This window comes from Solea senegalensis, linkage group LG6 (genome assembly GCF_019176455.1).
Source record: "Solea senegalensis isolate Sse05_10M linkage group LG6, IFAPA_SoseM_1, whole genome shotgun sequence".
NCBI classification, from domain to species: domain Eukaryota; kingdom Metazoa; phylum Chordata; class Actinopteri; order Pleuronectiformes; family Soleidae; genus Solea; species Solea senegalensis.
The window spans coordinates 7,346,308-7,367,249 of record NC_058026.1 but is presented as its reverse complement, the minus strand read 5'-3'; the positions used below and the strand labels follow the sequence as shown (position 1 = coordinate 7,367,249).

General features: G+C 41.0%; 1 protein-coding gene across 1 annotated transcript in view; it reads left to right on the top strand.

Moving 5' to 3' along the window:
* cnnm2b (cyclin and CBS domain divalent metal cation transport mediator 2b) overlaps positions 1-20,942 on the top strand; it is a 42,665-nt gene that overhangs the window by 1,646 nt on the left and 20,077 nt on the right. The window lies entirely within an intron of this gene.

Genomic DNA, 20,942 nt, shown 5'->3' with positions numbered 1-20,942 from the left:
CAGCCACTTTTAATCCTCTTATTGATTTCAACATAAAGTGTGTTGTTGTTGAAATGTCAGCTCACTCTCTCCCTCCCTCTCAAATATGAATTTTAATTGCACCAGCACATGCAGGAGGCAGCACAGGCACATGAGTTATGTAATAGTATTTAACACCGTCTGCATCTCTTGTGTTGAGTTGTGTCAGTTGGTCAAAAATGAATATACAATACACATGTAAACATGTCAGAGTTAACAGAGGCTGCTTATCTGAGTCCATAGTCAGACTATTTATAACCATGTTTGTCAATCATACAGACAACACAACACAACACCACATACACAGTGTTCACACAATGCAGCAAATCATGCAAGTTCAGTAACAGAGCATATAGAGTTGATTTAAAGTGCATGGTATAAATTGAGGGAGGAGGGGGAGGAGGACGGTGTTTTGGAACTTCTCACTGGGCCAAACACTCAGGCAGCCACATCAGTAGTGAGGTGCACTTGCCACAGCCTCACTGCTCACTTCCTGTGAAGGGCAGGAGGAGGAGGAGGTGTCCTTATCTTTCTCCATCACTTCCATTCACTGTTAATGTTCACACGGTCTCTCTCTCCCTCTCTTCCTCTCCTCCTCTTATTCATTCACCATTATCACTCTCCCCCTCCTGCTCTCTCTCTCTCTCTCTCTCTCTCACTCTCTGATTTGTGAATGCATTAGGACATGTGGGAATGGTGCAACGGCAGTGCTAAGGTTATCAGGTGGGGGCATCTTGTTTGAGAACCTGCTTAAATCCCTCTCTGCCTTTCTCTCTCTCTCTCTCTCTTTCTCTTGTGCTTGCGTCCCAGTGATGGTGGCGATAACTCCTTCTGCCCAGCCCTGGAATGCAGTTGTGTGGATAATGAATAACAGCCTCTAACACCCTCCAGCCCCCCGTGTGTTGTATTTGTGTATGCGCATGTTGTTTGAGAAAGATGTTTACCTCGCCCGTGGTTTTCCTGGTGTTTTCTTCATCCATCCACCCCCCCTGCTCCTCCCACTGCTGTAGCCTCTGACTGACTTATTCCTGGCCAGTGCTCGTAGATTCGGTCTCTTCCCTCTCGTAGGAGTCGTTCTCTGACGCACCTGTTGAGCAGCTGATGAATCCGGGTGGAAAAACAAAGAAGCATGATTGATGCATCCTGTGCACTTTTACGTTGAAAGTACATTGTGTCAAATTTAGCCACATTTGTTGTTGAAGTTGCATGTTGTAGCTGTGCTGGAGAACCTATGACAGTTTGCATTGAAACTCAAAAGATGTTTAGTCCCCATGTAAAAACATGCCGGTCCAAAAATGGTGACCTCTGAAGGTTCTGTTTTTGTAGTAGTAGAATTATTTTATCTTCAATTTCTGCCAAATAGAAAATCAATTCGCCTACGTTTTACACACTGGCCCTTTAAGAGGATTATTGGGCGCTGTCAATGCCAGTCATTGAGCTCCATTACTAGAAGTTAGGTGCAGATCTCTATGCCAAATTAGAATTACATAATATACTCAGGCTGTTTTTCATCACAGCTCTCTAGTTACAGACGTGGACTAGTTTACCAAGGAACACAAGTTACTGCACAGTATTGTCCCGCTGTTATGTTAGAACTATAACAATATAACAGAAGATGGTCCCCGCTGTAGTGAGAGGTACAAAATAATTACCACTGTCACAATTACCACTGAGATCCACAGTGTTTTTTCTTACCAACTCAGTTTGTTTCCAGTGCATTTGAGGCATCACAGATCTTGTACAAGTAACACAGGGGTGGTTGGATAAAACAAAGGCACGTCACTTCGGACACTAGTGAAATTATAATAAACTATATTTACTATAGACATGCTAAATACAATGCGACATGGTGCACTACTTTCATGACAAAGCAAGGAGAAAGAAAGTGGGCAGATTAACTAAAACCTGGACGTGTGTTTGTTCGTGAAGATCATGACATCTCTGAGTGTGAAAGTAAACTTTGCTGTGTGGGGACAGTGAGGAGCTGCCTGCTGTCTGCTGCTGTAAATGGTCTCTCATTGTTCAATAGGAGCATAGTTTGATGGAAAATACTGAAATCAAGTTTATTGTCCTTATAGGATTCGCTATGCTATGACACCTGACCTCAATTTAGAGCAAGTCATGTCACATGGTTGTGGTAAGGTAACTATATTTTGTTAAATGTCATCCGCGAAATCAGTTTTAAGAGATGTTTCTCCACACAGTCCTTCATGCATGTCCCGATAATCATGTCACCTTTTTTTCACCCACACACTTGAAGTACCTGCCCTTTACGATTGACTTCATCTGGGATATGGAGGAGGATTCAGAGTGTAATACATGTATAAATTTGACTCAGTGAGTATTTTATTTTGTGTTTGAAATGTGAGGCTGTTAGGATGTTTTCAGCAGCAGTGTGCAGTGGTTCCGCCAAAGTTAGCAAAAAGATTTTTATGATTTCAAAAAAACAAGCTCCATCACCCAGTACATTTACATACACAGTTTAATCAGGCCATAGTCTGACTTAGACAGACAACTTGCAGAGTCAGAGTATACACGTGGAGGAGAAAATGAATTTATTGGCCGTGTACGTCTAACTCCACCTCTGTAGGTGGCGCTGTATCGCTCTACAATTGTAGTGTGTATTGAATCAGTTTCCTGTTGACCTTTATGTCACAGTAAAACAAACAGTGAATTGTGAACTTCCAGATCAAAGACCGGGGAGGAAATTTTGGTGCATGTGCTGAACGCCAAGTCTGACTCCAGTCTGACTAAGCGTACGCATGTAGGAGTAATCGGACTATGGATCACATTATCCAGGTCAGACTAAGACTTGCTTGATTTTTGTCAGACCAACGTGTTTATATGACATTAACAAAACCGAATTATTGTTTTAGTTTGACTAAAGTCTGACTTTTAACTTGCACGTAAACACAATGACTGACATAAGTTAAATGTTTTGCTGTCTGTGTTGTTCATTGAAGACAGGGGGACATGAAAAAGACAAACACAGGACAGGTTCATTGTGCATTGCCCACATGCTTCATCCCTAAGTTCCAGTTGTAGTGTGTGTGTGTGTGTGTGTGTGTAATGTGAGTGTGGCTGAGCACCAGAAGGAATTGGCCTTTTTAGCCTCTCGTGGAAGTCATAAGCAAGTGTTGCAGGGAGGGCTACCTGCAGGGTCAAAGTTTCCTGTCAATCTGGCTCTGTTCACAGCACATACACAGTTCAAAGTGCTTTGTATTGTAAGTCATTGTTAATTAATTTGATGCCGCTTGTGGTGCTGCATAGTCGTCTGAAGTCTGCTACAAAAATGAAAAAAAGAAAAAAAAAGCCACCACAGCTCATACTGGAGGGTGTGCTGGAGCAGGTTTGCTTTGCTTTCATTCGTCCATTGTCCACCGCTTTTATCCTCCACATGAGGGTCTCAGGGCTGCTGGTGCCAATCCCAGCTGACATAGGGCGAAAGGCGGGGTTACATCCAGGACATGTCACCATTCCATCACACGGCAAACACACAGTGACTAAACACATAGAACTAAACTCAGAGAACTTGCAAACTCCACACAGAAACGTCTTGGTGTGAGGCAACAGTGGTAACCACACACTCCACCGTGTGCCACCACTTTGCTTTCTGAGGTGTGAGACTGTTGTGATATTTCTTTTATACTCTCAACTTTTCGAGTGTCACAGGAATCAGTGTAACATGCCATTGTGTCTTTAATTCACTAAGATAGTAGTAAATTAATGTTGCCATAAGACCCACATTATAAATGTCGGCTCTCTGCACGTACTTACTGTGTCTGTAGGAGCCAGTATTGAGTTAATTTAGGTTAGAGATAGTTTAAATGATTAATGCAGGATTATCAGTAGTTAACCGTTGGCCTTAAGCCTTTGATTAAATATTCTTGCAAGGAAAGGAACGTGGCTTTGTGGACCTGGTGTAAAAAGGTTTACGCCAGGTTACGTTATATTACTGTTAATTCTTAAAGCTTGGATATATGAGTGTACATTCGCCACTGCAGGGTCTATTGCTTATGTTTTACAAGGCTCACGATCCCAGGCCTTTGGTCAGACTTTACCGTCAAACTCTTGCAAGAGTTTTTAATTCAGGCAGTCACCCTTCAGGAAAACTTGTGACCCCTTCATTAATTGCTCCGTGTCTGCGATTGCAACAATTACTGTCATGCAGCGGGCTGCTTGTTAAGCTGCAGGTTTCCCACTTAATGAGTGGGTCAGTGTGTGTGCCATGTGTGTCAGAAACAGGAATCTGAAGTAATGTGTGTGATATTCCTGAAAGTGAAAGTTGTTCCCTGACTCACATGCAGTGTAACCAGCCTTGTGAGAGGAGGAGGAGGAGGAGGAAGGGGGTCATTGTGCTCTCAGAGAGTACACCATGCTCTCTGCCCCCCAGGGAGGGCAGGCCACTTGCCTAACTTGAATCTGGGAGTCCAGGAGGGAGAAGTGGGGTGTGACCCAGGGGAAGCAGTTCTTCTTATCTGTGTGTGTGTGTGTGTGTGTGTGTGTGTGTGTGTTCACTAGGGATAAGAGGACAGTATAATATGATATAATCGTGCATCACATGAAAGAGCACTCACATTAAGTTGGTCGTGGTGAATTTCCATTATCTGGATAATCTTGAAGGGGAAAAAATATTTTACAAGAGGACTTGAAAATGCTGTGTAGCATAGGACAGCATACAGTCCTAGTGATTTATTTCAATATGCCACATGGGGAAGCCTGCATCTTCCTGCGTTTCTCCAGCACCTCATGGTTTTTCACAAAAATATTTATCCTATCTTAATAAATCTATCTCTCTATGTATCTGTCTGTCATCTTTTAAAGGTGATTCTTGGAAAACATGTACAACAGCGACTTTAGATGTTTAAAGTGATGAGAGCAGACAACAAGAGACAATAACAGCCTGTAAAACATTGTGTTTATTTAATATTGGCAGACAAAGTGTATGAGAGAGTGAGTGAGGGAGTTATGTCACTTTTCCATTACACAGTTCTGGCACGACTCGGCTCGATTCGACTCAGTGTTTTTGCTTTTCCATTAGGGGATAGTACCTTGTATTTCCAAGCGAGCTGAGCCGAAACTACTACTTTCTAAAATCTCACTATTTCACAGAGGAGTCTGGTGTATTTAGTGGCTGCACTGTCTGCTGAACCACAACCCGTTCAGCTGTGTTTCAGTTCAGTGACTGAGTCTGTGCTCCGCTCATGCAGGAAGTACCAAAATCATTCTTGTTGAGGAAGTACTAGGAAGTAATAAAACGATGTGCCCGATACCAAACCAAATACAGTCGAAACGAGTTTAGCCAAGTAGTGCTAGATTGAGTTAGTTAGTCAGTTTGTTAGTGAGTTAAACTTGTTTGTTTTCCCCATGTGACTTCCTTGTGCGGGAGAAAAGTATCCACACTTCTGTCAACTTCTGCCGTCAACGTCCTCTCTACCTCACTTGTGGTTGAGATATTTTTGAGAGGGGTAGTGAGGCACTTTATCTTTGCTAATTTTCAGCATATGTGACACTCTTTGGTCACTCCTCCTTTTGGTCATCCTGTGTGTTGGAAGTGCTACGTGTCGTGTTGTCAGGTGGGTGGCAGTAGGTGACACAACCTACCAACACAGTGGTTTGCGGCCTGCAAATGAGATTTTGTCAATAAAATGGCTGCAACACTGTTATCAGTGAAGCCAGAATTAAAATTTTAAGTGTCCTTTATTTCTGCCGTCATATCATGGTCATGGACTGGCGAACTGTCCCGGGTGTGACCCCGCCTCTCGCCCCAATGTCAGCTGAGATTGGCACAGTGCCCCCGGCAACCCTCCTGTGGAGGATACAGCGGTAGGAAATAGATGGACATCATGGTCAATTTATATCTTATTATAATACATTTCTAACATTCTGTGTAGCTGCTTTAAAGCTGTTGTGTTTATGCTAATCTCATCCCTGACTCACAAAACAGGGCACCGACAGGACAGGCATACCAAGCAAATGCAAAGAAAAGGGGGGGGCCCCCGGGTAAATTTTCAAGACCACCATATAGCCCCGTAATATGCAGCTCACCACCGTGACATCCACCCCCCCTTATAAAAACATAAATAACCCGATGGGCCCCCGAGAGCTGTTACAACTAATAGTATAGTTTGCAATGAAGCCCCATGAGCCATGTCCTAGACGGACCTGTGAGTGGCAGTAGTGAGCCCCAGAGACTAGGACGTCGTCTTGAACTAGTTTCCTGACTGTTGAAATATAGGCCAATCTATGCTTAATTCAGATTCCCCCGCCCTTAACGGGCCGTTTGCGCTGTACTCCGTCTTAAAGTGATGGCCTTTGAGCAGTTTTGTGTTTTGCTTCAGGTGGTTTTTGTTATTCTCTCTGGGTTGCATGTTTTTGTGGAGCGTATCATAGCAAAAATGTGTAGAGACTGCGTGTTGGAGTGTTTGCCTGGTAACCCTCGCTGGAAACAACACTGCAACAAGTGTTGGGATGAAAATGGCGTCATGTTGGTAAGAGGACTTAATGTTTCTTGATGAGGGTCACCCCTTTGAACTCAGCAAGACTTCTCCCGCCAGCCGCTCACTTTATCAGAACTAATGACCTCGAATCAAAGTCGCCTGTTTGCACGATACTTAATGTAATGGCAGGCAGCATTAGGAGTAGATTTTCTCAAGCAGGGAATCTCATTTTAATACAAAAGCTCTTCCAAAACACAGCATTTTAACACATTTTAAAAGGAGGATATTACCTGTCCTGCATGACACCCTTACACATACTTTATTTTCAGTCATTTACAAGCCTGCATTTCATTTAAATTTTGCACTTGTTCACTGGCACTGAACAAGACTTTGGCAGCGCTTTATGAAAGGATGAAAAAACCCTGCTGTTGTAGCAACCTGTTGTATGGTGAACACAAGATGTTTTGCATGTTTGAGCGTGTTCACTCAAAATCATGAATAATTTACACCGCTGCCACACAGCAGTTCCTCCAAAGCAGAGCTTCCCAGTTTTGTTGTCTCTCTCTGGAAGTGAACATGTTGTTGTCTTAGTCACAGGCTCATGATACAGTGTGTTCATTAAAAGTTTTGGTTCATTGTGCTGGGTCAGTGGAGCCAACAATGAGATATTATCAACCTGTAAAGTTGTTGTGTCGAGTGAATGTACAAATATAATGTCCAATGTGCACATGAAGCATATGTGAAGCAACATATTTGGACCCTATTTGGAATCATTTATCCTGCCGCCTTACAAGGGCTGCAATGAAGTAAGTAATTCATTGGTTTGATTTGTTTTAGTTCCTTGCATAAGTGTATTTACAGTTACAGTATAACAGTATACAGTTTTCTGCCCTATATAAAAAAGAAATCAGAGATACTGAATGACATTGTTGAGGTTTGGGAAACGCTGATGGCCATTTATCCAAATATATTTTGTAGACCAAATAACTAATGGAAAATCCAGAAAATAATCAATTTAACAGATTCATCAGTCATGAGAATAATTAGTCTTGACAAACCTAAATCAATGTTGAACCTCATTTAAAGCTCAGGAAATTCACTAGCTGGTTACTAAATGTACTGATGAGTTAATGACAGTAATTATTCCTACCAAATTTTCCTACAACAAAATGTTAATATACTGTACATATTAGGGCTGAATGATTAATCGAAATTTAATCAAAATCACAATCACATCATATTCTATATATATATATATATATATATATGTATATATATAAATATATATATATACTGAAGAGAACATATTTGTTTCTCACAGATATCGCGCAAATATCACAGTAATTGTTTTTAAATATGTTTTTCGAATGAAAATGAGAATAATGACGTAAAAATGACCATTCCCTCTGATAATGCCAATTCCTGTCAAATCCTGTCACAATTAGATGTTTATTCAAAATGGTTCAGCCCTAATTTATACAGTATATTAATTAACCATTGCACAACACACACTTTGATATAACTTAGAATTACCAGATTTGTTCCACTCAGGAGCTAATAAATATTTAACGTCTAACATTCATCCAAAAAAATGCCCAATATCAATCAATTTGTGTATTTTTGTCACGTTTTTGTCTTTTTTTGTGTGTTTGTCTGCAGCTGTTTGATGCAGAGCTGGGTTGTGTGTGGTTGTGTACAGTTGTGTGCAATTGGTGGCTACAGTGATTAATTCTTACTCAGCATTAACATTAACTTCAGGGGGCTTGTGCTGATCATAGTGACACGAGGAGATGGTTATTATAGAGAAATCAGCATCTGATGTAACATGTCATAAATCACGTTAACCCACTGATAGCAGCTCATTTTCAGAGTGACACGCAAAAAGAATGAAAATGTGCTTTTGACTTTTGGTGATTTGGACGTCGTCTGCGTTGAACTCTTGTGTTTGTTGTGTTTAAAGATTGGCTTTTGAATTGGCCTACATTCTTCAGATTCTGGTACAACATGGAGTAGGCCTTTAAGACCTGATTAGTACAACAGTTGCAGAGTGTGAATTTAGGTGCACTACCAAAGCCTGTCTGATCTGGCTTTATGACTTTTCTTTACATTTGTTTTCTTTCTGTTGCTCCATAATATGAGTGGAACACACAGTCTGTCTGCTGATTTTCCATCCGAGCTTGTGAATCGAGAAGAGAATAGGTAAAACGTGGCACCGAAGGTCTAGTGTTTGTTTCTAGTGTCTAACAAACAAGAACAATATCTATCAGGCAGATGATCCACTGTGGCGCCCCCTAAAGGAGAAGAACAATATCTATTAAACAGCATATCAAATAAAATAGACATGACAATAGACATTGTGCTTGAATTTCAAATTATTGTTGGAAATGTTAAGGATAATCTAAATCAAGCGTGTCAAACATACGGCCCACGGTCCAGAACCGACCCACCGGAGGGTCATTTCACACTATGATAAGAATCTAATCATAATGTGAAATACTATATTTTTACCTGTGATACTTGTGACTGAATGTTGTGTTAATATTCTTCTCAGGAAATGTCAGGTTGTTCATAATATGTTTTGTACAACAAAGTAAAAAATGGGGAGTTCTTGTTGTTTATAGGTTATTATGCTGTTATTTTGCTGATCGGCTGACTTGAGATCAAATTGCGCTGTATGTGAGTGAGTTTACACCCCTGATCTAAATGGAAGTCCAGTCTTAAGTTATTTTAATATAACTAATATAGTTCGTTCATCAGGATATACTTACTTATATTCCCCCCCTTCAAGCACTGCGTGCGTAGGCTATGCCATTGTGCAGCGCTGCCCTACAACTTCGGCTTTTGTTGCTCACCATAGAAACAATCGTATCAGTGTCGGCTAACTACAGTTTATTTGGCACGAGTTGAAAAATGCTCCAGCCTCCAAATTTGCCCCACTTGGCAAACCTGTGCACAACCAACAAAAGGTGCAACAGAAAAGAAAATGCTACAGTTATGAAATGGCACTTTGAAGGGAAGACTGCGGATTTTCTTTTCATCTCAAACCTCTGTGATCTTGCCCTCTTGCCACTCTCCGCACTGCTGTACTGTAGATGTATGACACTTTCATGTACTGGATCTGAGGGCTTTTTATATACGAGTGATAATGGGCTTTTATGGGCACCAGCAGCATGGATTCACAGCATAACAGTAACAGGCATTGAGATATTATTTTATTATTTCTGTGTCATGTGGGCTCAACACTGTAATCTATTGTGTCCACTGTATGTGCTATTTTACTGTATGTGCTATTTCAAATGCAGCATTTGTTGTTCTCAAGTTAGTGACTCATTTAATTTCTGGTAGCCCCTGTCGATGGTCGAAGGCTCTTCTAGTTTTGTGTTGTGTATGTAGTTAAGGAGCCGAGTCTGCTTCCAGCACATGTTGCCTAGGATCTGTAGCCATGCACTCCTGAGCAAAATGTGTTATTACACAATCGAGAATGTAGCCGCCCCCACGCTCCTTTTAATAAGCCGTTTCCCAAAAACTGGACCTGTTTATGAAATGGCGAGGTGTTAACGGGGCATTCACACTGCATAATTATATATTATGTTACCCTCACAGCTTGTGTGAAGCACAAAAAAAGATTTGAAGACCATGAATTTTTTGTGTGAGTTTTCAGTTTTAACAAGTACCAAATTAGCATATGTGAGTGAAATGCATTTAAAGTTAATTTAGCCCTTTTTTTAATCAACACTGCGAACATCAAAAACACATAAATTGCAAATCGTTTTAATCATTCAAAAATATTGTATTTTATCCGTTTGAAAATACACTTTTGGTTTGCTCCGAGTCTTTCGCGTTTGTGCTCCTTCACTTGGTCTTTGCGTCGTGGGTTTTTGTTTGCGATTCTTACCATGGGCGGGCCTTAAGAAGCTGCCTACTGATTGGCTACTGAGTTTTGGAGAGACAGCTCAGTGGACCGGAAGTAGCCACAGGCTTGGAGTCGCTGTTCGTCTGAAACTCCGACAAAATAATTGTCGGATGACGAACTTGGGAACGAGTCAGAGCAAACAAAATTCCGATTATTGCAAACAAGAAATGTATTTTTGAACAAATTAAAAAGTGTTTGCACAAATCTAATTCCTTATCATGTCCTGTTGAGATGAGGTTAATGTACCCATTTTACTTATTTATATACAGTCTCTAAGAACAAAGGCATAACTTTGTTACTAAGAGGTTGTAGTACAGGAGACGCACTTAGTAATGATGAATCCTCAAGAGTTTGTCACAGAGAAGGATATTCCTGCTCTGATATCATTTTCCTTTCACTGTGAGGGAACACTCCTTTCACTGTCTGTGCTGTGACTGCCTTTATATGCAGAGAGAGAACAAAGCTACACTGAGAGGCCGTCCACACAAAAAAAGTTTTTTATCATATTGGCATTTCGTCCTCCAAACGATTTACTTATTTATACATGTATAGATCATAACAAAATGGCGGGATTGTCTGGAAATAAATACATAGGCTATGCTCAGGTATGGAAACAAATATGTTTTGAGACACTTTTTTCTAAATTCACCTTATTGTCTATTTGACTGTTCGTTCTCGTGGAGGCTACAAGCAAACGGCAGCGTTTATAATCCCTTCCGATCACTTTTTGCAAACTATTTGAGTATTTTCCTCGTCTTTAGTACTATTTAGGTGGATGGATGGATTGTGTTTGCAAAAAGCTGCCACCTTATTGGTAATTTAAAGGGCCCTAAAAACGATAATGTCATAGTCCCACCTCTGTCTCGCACTGGCATTCACTGTCCTCATCTTCATGGTCCTTGTTGTTATCCTCGTCTTGTGTTTGGAGATTTTTTTGGACATGGTTTGATCTGTTGTTCTCTGTTTCTGTGATTGCAATGTATCCTCATGGATCGATCGGTGCAGAGCCAGATTAAGCAGAATGACCTTTCATCTGAGTGGATTTGTCTGAGATGCGAGCGAGAAATCACGCATAGTCCTTGATTTCATGTGGCAGGGATCACAGGTATCTTGGTTGACGTCTGTAAAGTGGTGATACACTGCCTGGCCAAAAAAAAAGTTGCCACCTATTTACAGTAGCCGTTTATTGTTGGTAGTCTTTGCAGTTGGTCAGGTCTAGGTTCAGCAACATCATGTGCCCAAAGAATGAGGTCAGCTGACTACCTGAATATACTGAATGACCAGATTATTCCATCAATGGATTTTTGTTTCCCTGATGGCACGGGCATATTCCAAGACGACAATGGTCTGACTCTCCCATCATCAATACAAGATCTTGGTGAAAAATGAATGCAACAGTGGACGGAAATAAATCTTGTGACATTGCAGAAGCTTATCGAAAACAATGCCACAGACAAATGAGTGCCGTAATCAAAGCTAAAGACTATTAGATTGCAGAGTGTATCAGCATGAGTAATTAGTGGAATCATATGATCATATGAGCAAAAGGAAAGGGCCCCGAAACAAACCTAGTGGCCTCCCAGTGGGGAGTTAATGAGATAAATCACTGAGATAGGATTCACTTAAGACGGTCATATTGGAGAATACCAATAGCAAACACTTGTGTGAGGTGAAGTGGTTCATTGCATCAAAGTCTGCTGATAAGTCCAGCGAGATAAGAACTCACGACTGAGCTTTAGTTCTTGCAGCCCTAATGGTCGATCCCATCTGTCTAAAGCACATGCAAAAAGTTATATTATAGTTTTTCATACTTACTAAGCCATGTTCTTTGTGTCTGTGGTGAGGAGGACGTGTCTTCGATATGTTTATTTTCACTGCAGTTATGTCTTTAAGATATTATCGTGGTCATTTGGGCGTTCTGCATTATGTCATTCCGATGAAATGAAGGGAAATTGCAGCCATTAGTGTCGCTGTATGACAATTATATGGAGAAAAATGATGATGTGCTGATTATGATGTCTCATTAGCAGAGGTATCTGCTAATTTGTGAGGATCCATCTGGGGGGTTCACTGTGAAAATTGGGCCCATTTTTCACACAGTAAGTGTGGCAGTGGTGAAGTTATTGAGCTCCAGAGGTAGAGTACACAACGAGACACGAAGGGAGCGAGGGTTTTTCTTTATGAATGCTATAAACATTGATTAACTAGTAGCTCTCTGACATCCTTCTAGTCTCTGATGCACACTAAAGCTGCCCGTGGCTGTTGTTTAACACGTACAGTGTGAATAGTTGGCTGTTAAGCACATTAAATCCTTCCCTCTTTAAGTTTACTCTGCATGTGCTCTTACAGTACTTGTATGTATGCGACTGTATGTAGTTTATGTTCCACACGGACTTGAGCAAAAAAAAGCTGAAAAAAATAAGGCCCATTCAGCCTGTGCCTCACAGAGGGACAGAAAGCCCTCCAGCTTGGTCAGCCTGGTAACCAGGCTCTGTGCAGCACACTCGGAGAGGCAGAGCCACTTGCTTGTGCAGCAAGTCCCATCCCCCTCCTCCCACATTCCCCTCTCTCCTTCTTCTCTCCATATTGTCCTGTTGCCCATTTCCCTCGGTGTTATAAATTACAAACGACACAAACCTCCAGGCCTAATGCCCTGCCGTGGACGTCTTCCAAGCTGCACTTTTTGGAGAGCCAAGAGGCTGGCTTCATTGATAACACCGGGCACACTGTCCGTCTCTCCATTTACTGGCAGGAGGAAAAGCCCAAGACGGGCCCTTCACAGGCCCGAAAGACACCAGTGCTTTTTTACAATCAGCTGATGGCGCTTGCTTTTTCGGAGTCTTCAGCGGCCGTGTTTCATTTCAGCTGACCATGTAAGACACATTAATAATGATGACTAAAACGACCAACTTTACAGTCGTGCTTAAAGGATGCCTTATGATTTAAATATTAAACAAGTAAATGGATTTTAAATGCCCGTGGGAAACTAATGAAGGTCATTTTTGGGCACATTTTGGAATATTCTCACACCACCATTTTGATTTCTGCTAAATTTGGCCCCAGCCACACGTCAGCATTTATTAGCAAAAGCTAATGGTCCGTGAAGTGTCATTTTCAAAAGTGCATGTGATCATTTCATGCCCCACAGTGCCAAAGTAATGTCAGTGGGGAAATCCATGAAAAATTCACCCCACTTGGCACCAAGAAGACTTGCAGTGAAAATACCCAAATAGGGCTGCATCTCGTTTAATCTGTGGATTATTTTCATTTTTGTTTTAATTATTTAACAAGCACCCGAACCGATTAATTGATTCTTTCAGTAATTGATTAATAATCGAGTAATTGTTTCAGCCCTATACCCTATATAAGAACTTCCAGTTAATTGTTTGCATTCTTTTACAGAATGAAAGAGCAAAGAAATCCATTAACCAACGATAATAAATCACCACTTAGTTCCACTTCTCACACTTTAAGTACAGCCTGTTAAAAATGGATCAAAATCAAACGTTGCTCTTACACATGACACAGACAAGGCTTGTGTTATGAACATGTAAACAAGGAAAGAAGAAATCTGTCCTTGTGTAGAAATGAACTGGAAACCAGTCCAGTGTATTTGTTTGCTTCTAAATGCACAGATGCAATTTAGGTCATCCAGTTCTCATGGTATGTCCGCCCCTTTTCTCTTCTTTGGTGTCTCCCAACTAAAAGCAAGGGTTGGGGGGGCTGCTAGTAGAGCCCCACTATGGGCTGCAGGCCCCTGCCACTGCTCCAGCTGACCCACCAGCCTCCAAGACTTAACCCCATCTGCAGCTGACCCCCAGCTTGAAATGATATTCCTGTCCTGTTTGCTGCCATCACAGATGGTGATTGGAGACAGGCATCAAAATAGAAAACAATTTGACTTTATGAGTAATGGTACAAAGTCTCTTGTAAAAAAAATTAGGACTGGGCAATAACTCATAAAAAAAAACCGTCCACATGTAGGTGGGTATTTTTTGCAATGGTGCTTTTCCTACTTTGCTTATTAAGGTCCTGTCCACACAAAAAGGCAAAAAAAGTCCACTGCTAAGTGTTGCAAAAGCATGCCAGGTCAACAGGTGGCGATATAACATAACCCGAAAAGCCTTGTTGGCCAATCAGAAGACAAAAGACACATCCTGCTATCTGTTTGACTGAAGAAAACGTCCGTGAAACATCAGTGAAAAGTTAAAAGTGCAGGATTTCTCTATTTATTCACAACATAGACAACATAGAATGCATCAAGTCTATGTATTGAACATGAACGGGGCATCTTTTAACATAGCTTTCTCCCCCGTTATCCCGCTGTAAACTGCCTCTTCTTTAGTCAGGTAACTTCGGACCAAGTTTCCCTCATTTATTTGAGCAGCGCCACGATTAAGTAGTGACGCCCAGTGAGTGAAACTGGCATTTAAGGCAGGAGCGCCTTAATTTGTTAATTAAAACATAGACATTTGCCCTGGTATAAATAATAGTGTTCAAGTCCACCAACACGTTTCCTTGTTGGGTTCTACACTGATGGTTGGGGCTGTCTGTTTTCTTCCTTGAAGGGGGTCACGACAAATCAGTGAAGCTGACATATTGGCTGATAAGAATTTCTGCCAGTCCAGAGTAAAACATAGGCCCATAGTGGTCAAACATATGCCACTTTTCCACTACATGGTCCCGGCGCGACTCGACTCACCTCGGCACGGCACCGTTTACTTTTCCATTTGTGATAGTACCTGGTACATGGTACCTTTTTTTAGTACCTGCTCTGGCGAGGTTCCCAACGAGCTGCGCCGATACTATGCGTGACGTCGTCAGACTGCCGGCCACTGATTGGTCCAAGTGCCGTCACAGGAAGAGACGCCCGACACAAGAATCAATGCCGAACTGTATATCATTTTAAAAGACTTGAAAACTTGCGTTCATCTCCAACATTTAGCAAGGAAATGTCTAAATCTCAATATTTAACAGAAGAGTCTGGTGTATTTCAAAATCTGGACTCCGCCCACGTTGAGGAGGTACTGTGTTGAAATGGTAAACCAACCAAAGCGCATAGAGTCGAGGCGCGCCGGGACCATGTAAACTTCTCAACTTAGGGTTCAAAAAAACGCTGCGGTAGTACGGACTACAGGTGTACAGGTGATTATGTTTTTAAATGGAATCACAGTCCATGCGCACTGTCAAAAACAAAACAACGCAGCACCGTTTTGCAGGTTTCACATTCTCAAAGCCTATTGTGCAAAGCACAGCAGCTTTCTTTTTTTTTAACAGAGTACTTAGCTCATTCTAGCTTTAAGGATTTCAGAGCAGCTAATTGTTTTTATCGAGGCATTAATTATGAGTTTTAAAGCTCTGATTACTCTGGGCCAAACATGTGTGTTTTCAGGTGTTAAACGAGCTTCCTGCTTTTGTGGCGAGTGCGTGGATGACTTTGTGAGGGAGCTGTTCATGTTGATTTTGTTGATATTGCCTACATTCCTCCTGAGGTTTGTTGGTACAAATCATGTTACCAAACCTAATTTTCAGACATTTAATAATATGGGCTTGTAAGGGGGAAATGCAGTGCTCATATATCCTGGCTTCAAAAATGATGAACGATGAAGTGATTACTGGACGGAAACAAAACAAAATCTGCAGGTAACTGACTCTTTTATTCAGCTTATATACAAATGCAACGAGAATTTCACTTTTCTCCATGTAGACGTTTTTTTTATAGTGAATTGTTAACTTCAATGTTTTATCGTTGGCTGTGACCGGATCCACATGAAACCTTAAGCTCAAGTTGCATGAACAGCAGTTAGAACGTGTTCACCTTTCACAATGTATTAGCGATTTAAAGTGAATAGTTATGTGAGGGATTGGATGTGGGACAGAGCTGCACAGAGACTTGGAGCTGTGCACGACCTGTTGCTCTTACGCGTTGTTAGATGGAAAGATTTCTGATTGTTCCACCTTCTTAAATGGGAATATTTACTTTGTTTCTTTGCTCCATATAACAATGAAATCATTAATAGTGAATCATTTTGGTTTGTGGACAAAACAAGACATTCGAGAACCTCATTATTTCCAGTTTGACAAACACTGATCAACATTTTTTTTAACGTTTTCATATATTTTATGGACCAAAAGATTACGACAGATGAATCGATTTTAAAAATAATCGTTTGTTGCAGCTCTAACCTCAACCTTGCTCCTTTGGAAATTCAAATAGAGCACTTGAATGCTCTGCTCGCGGTCAAGTGTGGGTTTGTACGAGGAAGGTCAGCTGTCAGAATCAGCCGCCCACTCTCCATATTATTCAGAATGTTTGTATGATGTAGAGTACACATGCTTTTCATCCATGGTTTACACTTTTGGTAATGCGGTAATCCGTCCTCATGAATTACACCTGCTAATTCCTCATAGGTGTGAGATCAGAGAGGGAAAAGACAGATTTTATCTACATGAAAACTAGTATATTTTTCATTTTCATAGACTATATAAATATATAAGTACATGTGTACTATATTATAATATTTGACTAATTGTGTTGCTTAATTTATAGCATATTTTCTTGCTTTTTTTATATTCTTTTCACTTCATGTCCACCTGACCCTCTTCACTTGTCCTGCTGTGACAAGTGAATTATTTACCCGGTGTGGGATCAATAAAGTCAAATCTAATCTAATCTCTCCCTAACAATAATTAATAAAGCCACCAAGCTCGTTAAAATAGTGTTTTCCCGACGTTTTGTTTGTGTACTGGCTTTTTGAAGATGGTAACTATTGCCTTTTTGTCATTTTCAGTACGTAAAGAGACGTATGTTTCTTGAATGAATCAAAATCTTATTTTATTAACATGTTATTTATTGAGTAAGTCTTGAATAAAAAGGCAGGGTTACATTCAGCAGAGTTGCTTCGAAGAAAAATCTCCCTGTGCTGACCCAGTCTCTGGGATTGAGTACATTAAAATAGGTAATAAGAAAAGGGCTGTTTCACCCATTTTTGAGTGTATAGACATGTATAACTATAGACGTAAAATCCGTACGATGCTGCTGTGTTTGTTGAATTCACATTCTAATACAGAGTTGGATTTAATTTGACCAGTTTTTCAGATCTTTTACTCATAAAAGGTGTTGTAACTGAGAGAAACACAGTGAAGAGTGACTTTGACGTCGACTTTTTTTGTCAGTTTTATTTCTTTCCTTCAATCCCAACTTCCTATGTTGTTGTGGGCATGATCCATCTATCTCAGATCCACTGTCTGATGATCAATAAGACATTTATCTCTGGTAATTAGTAAATGGGTGAAGTGGCCCTTTAAGTTCAACATATGACGGAATAGTGGCATTAGTGTATTAGAATCTCTCTGAAATGATCATGTCACATCACTGTATTGATATTTAATGACTCCAACATGTTGTTATTTTAATGTTTCCTCTTGTAAATAAGCAGAGGATCAAGTGCATTTCCTAAAATATTACATTTCTGATATAACTAATTGATGGGATAGTTCCCTGTTAGAGGATTGTAGTAGCACACATATACTCAAGTGACAATTATTAGCAAACACCAGGCACTTCATCCCAAGTGCCAACAAAGTGCAGTTTCTGTTTTCTGACTTTCTGTTCTTGGTGTCACTGTTGCTTCAGGTTTCCACAGAGAAATTTACAGAATATTGGAACTCTTCATTTTACCAATAGCAATTACATTAGGGGCAAAATGGGACAAGATAAAGACGGCGGACTTCTCAGTCACATGTGTTGCTACTATTAGATATTATCTACTGTATTATGACCAGGTCCATTGGTTCTATAAGTTTTCATGTATGAAAACACTACAGAAATGTAGAAGTTGAAACAAACACAATGATTATGTTTTTGTTATTTGAAACACCCCCAGTTCTTGTCATTGTTATACAGTATGATGTGCTCACCATTCAGCAGTTGCAACACTCTCATAACAGAGCAGCACCTGACCACAGGCCCATTCATTTGTCCACTCTGGTTTCCCATTGATGCCTCTCCTTATGACTGAGGCCCAGAGGAATCTCCACCCAGGGGACCTTTCAAAAACAAGCGCAGCCAGCTACGACAGCAAGCTGCTTCTCTGAATGAACAACAATGCCATTCCAGCAGTGTGAGTGTGTGTAGCTGTACTGTATGTCTCTGTGTGTGTAGTGAAACACCACTGGCTAGTAGCAGCAGAGTGATCTTGTGACCAAGGCCTCTTAATGATGGTTAGAAACTGTGAGCAGACTTAACGTCTCTGTGTTATCCTGATTAGTCCATATCATGCTCGCTGTATTGTTTGACTCAAAAGCCATTCAGGGTGAAGTGACCGAAAGCATCAGTGAGTGAACACAAACACCAGAGTGGTTGATGGAGTTTCTTTTCACAAAGACATTAATCTGCTTTAGTCTGCATCTACTCTAATCTGCTAATCTAATCCACTCTGCCAAGAACTAAAATAAAGTGTTTTTAAGTTTAGTGAGTAGATAAGAAAAGTATATTAGAATAACAACTTGAAGGTATCAATACTGGGCGACGGTAGGTCAGTGGTAGAGCAACCTTTCTTAAAGGTGCAATTCTGACTTGGGAGTCTACATGCCAATGTATCCTTGGGCAAGGCATTTAATCCTACATTGCTCCTGACAGCTGTGCCGGTCGTATGTATTTGGACCAATACATCAAAAGGGACTGTAATGACGCATTCAAATGGTGTGTTTCCATCGAGTGGTTTGGTACTAGGCCCACACACTAGGTGTTGTGGTTAGCACTCTTGCCTTTGCAGCAAGAACACCCGGGTTCAAGTGCCTTTCTGCATGGAGTATTCATGTTCTCTCTGGATTCTCCGGTTTCCTCCCACAGTCCAAAAAAATGCAATATGGTATAGGGTCAATTGGACACTCTTAATTGACCCAAGGTGTGTGAGTGGGTGGTTGTTTGTCTCTCTATATGTGGCCCTGTGATGGACTGGTCATCATTGCACCCCCCACGATCCTGATAGTTTGGTACGATACATATTTTTTCTTTTCCATTAGAAATAGTACCAAAATAACCGGCCCCAACCATTCCTTTTTTTAGTATCCTTCCCTTATTGGTGCCAGAGTAATGGTATGGGTGAAGCTAGACCCATGACAGTCAGCGTGACAGAATAGCATCACTCCCTTGTGACCGGTGTTTCTTTAGCGCCCACAGTCTATTCTCATACAAAGCTTGACGTCTTGTTGAGACGAACAGCCACAAACCAAGCAGGAAAAAGAAATGTCCTCCATTGTTGTCCGTTGATGTCATTGTCAGCGCACTGGTACAACACCATGCTATGTATCGGGCACAGCGCACACTCCGCCTACCAAATAATGATACTGTTCTCAAAACACAAGCCTGTATTGTTCCGAACTGTACCGTGATGGAAATACGACTTGATATATATGTATAAAGTACTTTAATATAGAGTTGGTCGCCCGTTTGCAGCTATAACAGCTTCCACACTTCTTTAAAGACTCGCCTCAAGATTTTTAAGTGTTTCTATGAGAATTTGTCCATTGTCCTATGTGTCCATTCACTCTGTAGAGCATGTATGAGGTCAGGCGCTGATGTTCTGGCTCACAATCTCTGTTCCAGTTCACCCCAAAGGTGCTCGATGGGGTTGAGGTCAGGTCTCTGTGTGGGTCAGTCAAGTTTTCCCACACCAAACTCAAAGTCAAACCATATCCTTACAGTCCTTGCTTTGTGCACTGGGACACAGTCATGTTGGAATAGAAAAGAGTCTTCCTCAAGCTGTTGCCACAGATTTGGAAGCACAGCATTGTCCAAAATGTCTTGGTCTGCTGAAGCGTTAAGATTGTCCTTCACTGGAGATAAGGGGCCTAGAGCCCAAAGCCTGACTGAAACAGGTGTTGGCTAAATCCTTTTGCCCTTACTGTGTAGATGTGCTGTATGAATGTGTGAATGGATGAATGGCAAAAACTGTAGTTTAAAGCTGCTTTGAGTGGTCATCACTATATAAATACAGACCAAAGTTTAAAATAAGAGAGAAGTTAGACATATTGTCATGTCCTTTGTGGCATTGTGGTGGTTTCTGTTGCCACTGGGTGCATAAGGTTTGTCATTTTGTGTTCACATGAGGTGTGAAATTGTGTGAAAAACACATTGAAGAAGCCCGTTTTTAACCAAGACACTTGTGTTTCTTTTATATCTGTCGTTACTACGCAGCCAAAACATGGGAAGATGCTGAGAAAATTGAAGTTGCTGCAGCTTCACTGAATTAATGAAGTTATTAAACTCGGGAAATGTTTGAAATAAAGGTAATGGGGATACCAGTGCTGCTTTTCCCTCTCTCGATATGTCTGTGGAGCCGAACTGGCCTTGTCTGTCTTTCACTAACTGATTCAGCTTTGTCTGAATGATGGAGATTCAGAGATTATTTCTACAAAGTCCAGTCCATTTTCGTCTTGAACGTGAAGTGTATGCCTTCAGAGAAACAGTCGAGCCACAACAGATGCTAGACGTGACAGCGTCACTTTTGCGCGTCTCCACTGAAAAAGAATATACTCGTTTTCATAAAAGATGCTGCTTGAACAAC